The 1959-nt window shown below is 47.2% G+C and overlaps 1 protein-coding gene across 7 annotated transcripts in view; it reads left to right on the top strand.

The window, feature by feature from the left end:
- The window catches only part of foxp2 (forkhead box P2), a 105859-nt gene that overhangs the window by 31841 nt on the left and 72059 nt on the right, over positions 1-1959 (top strand). Inside the window, exon 1 of one of the 7 annotated variants that reach the window (XM_023417942.2) lies at positions 236-552. The exons of 5 other annotated variants lie outside the window; for them this stretch is intronic. The gene's annotated coding sequence lies outside the window, so the exon portion shown is untranslated. Of the gene's footprint in view, positions 1-235; positions 553-1959 lie in introns of those variants that run through there. One more of the 7 variants, XM_087177065.1, reaches the window with a different exon arrangement.

Genomic DNA, 1959 nt, shown 5'->3' with positions numbered 1-1959 from the left:
ACACACACACACACACACACACACACACACACACACACGCACACACACACACACACACACACACACACACAGAAACACCCCCCCCTCTAACACACCATTCCTTTGCCAACTCTCACCACCCTCCGCCCCCTCCTCTCCACTCCCCACGACCAGCCCCCCTACCCCACTGATCAAGCCACTGGTTTTTGTGTACTATTGGTCCTCGGGCGTCAAAACAATCCAGCGGGGCTGCCTGACTTGTTTTAATTAGGCGGCACTGAAACGGCAACTGTCTCTCAGACGTGACCAGGCAGAGGTGCTCTCCCCGCTCACTACTGTAAATACCGCTGTAAATACTTCTCTGGTGATGTCTTTGACAGTAAGCGTCAGCTAGTTTCTCTCTACTTTTTTTTTTCTTTTCCCCTTTTTTTCCACTTTTGATGCTCTTTTCTACTAGTGGCATTTCCCCCCTCTCTTCATTTTTGAAACACACTAATGCTTCCAGTCTTCTGAGAATATTTCTTCAAATGCTTCTTACCGGGGAGAGTGGATTTCTCTCTCATTGTTTAAAAGGTAGGTCATTTTATCTGTAACTCTCTCCTTCTCTCTTTTTCAGTACTTGTGGTATCGTAGCAGTGCTTTGTGATAGCGTGTTACTTGGTAATGCATGGATGTGATATGGCTAATTGTTTTTAAGAGCCCTATACACTCCCTGCCACAGCACAGTGTGGAGGCTAGCGACTGCAGCTCAGCCCTTTACTAATCCCATTCAGACTCTTTACATCTACACAGAGACACACTCACACACACACTTTGACATGCACACAATCAGAGGTGAAAAGAAAAGCACAAAAAAAAGCCAGACACACATACCTTTGCCGCGAATGCACCTCTCGTAGCGGCGTCCTCCAGCTCTGCTTCTGTCTCCGTTTCCCTCTCGTCTCAGCGAAGCCGGTTGCATAGAGCAAAGCAGAGAGCCAGTCCGGCAGGTCGTGTGTAAGTGTGTGTGTGTCTGTGTGTGTGTGTGTGTGTGTATGTGTGTATGTGCACTTGCACAGGAGAGAGAGAGAAACAGAGAGAGAGTGTTCAGAGGAGCAGATGTGCGAATAGAGCGAGAGCAGCGCGAGCTGCCTGGTAAGCATGCAGGCGAGGTGCAAGGGGAGAGGCGGCAAGCATCCTGCGAGGAGTCACGGTGCTCCCCGTGTGAAGGTCCCCTCACACTCTCTCACATACACACACTCTCTCATTCACACACAGGACCCACCCACACACACACACAGAGCACCTACACACATAGTCCCTCTTACACATTTGCACCATAACACAGATAAACAAATTTTTCTTTATACTTTCTTTTAAAAAGCAACTGATATAAATAAAAAGAATTAGATTTAAAGGTCACCCCCAGAATTAAAAGACAGTAAAATTAAGATCTAACTAAGAATTGCCATGTCTCTCATTTCCAATAAAGTGGGGAATGAAATGATAAGTAGTGTTTTCCAGTAATTGTGATATATTTCATCAGTGGCAGGCATAAGAAATGATTGTCTAATTATTTCCAGTGTGGAGAGAGAAAGAAGCTACCGTGTCTCTGTCATAAATTTCCATTTTGTACATGACCCCCCCCTTCCATTCACACTCATGCACACGCACAAATGCACTCACACACACATACTCTCTCCACTATACCCTCTCCCACTCTCTTCCTTCTCTCCCCCAACCCAAGCCTCTCCTATCGGGCCTGCATGTCCGACCCACACAGGGGGCCCCGGTCGGTAATTGCCCCGGTGACAACTGGAAATGATAGAATAATTGTCAGGAGAGGCGTCTGGGCTTTCTTTCTTTTCTTTTTTTTTCCCTTTTTTTTTTTTAATGGGGCGAGGGTGATTTAAGTATGCATGAATGGCACGGTGGTGGTGAGGCGGCGAGAGAGGGAAAGGAGAGGAGAGAAGAGGAGAGGAGAGGAGAGAGAGGAGAGAG

Source organism: Seriola lalandi, unplaced genomic scaffold, assembly GCF_002814215.2.
Source record: "Seriola lalandi dorsalis isolate HSWRI2012SDOR001 ecotype SW California unplaced genomic scaffold, Sedor1 jcf7180002054579, whole genome shotgun sequence".
NCBI classification, from domain to species: Eukaryota; Metazoa; Chordata; class Actinopteri; order Carangiformes; family Carangidae; genus Seriola; species Seriola lalandi.
Note: the sequence above shows the minus strand (reverse complement) of the source record. Positions and strands in the feature narration are given on the sequence as shown.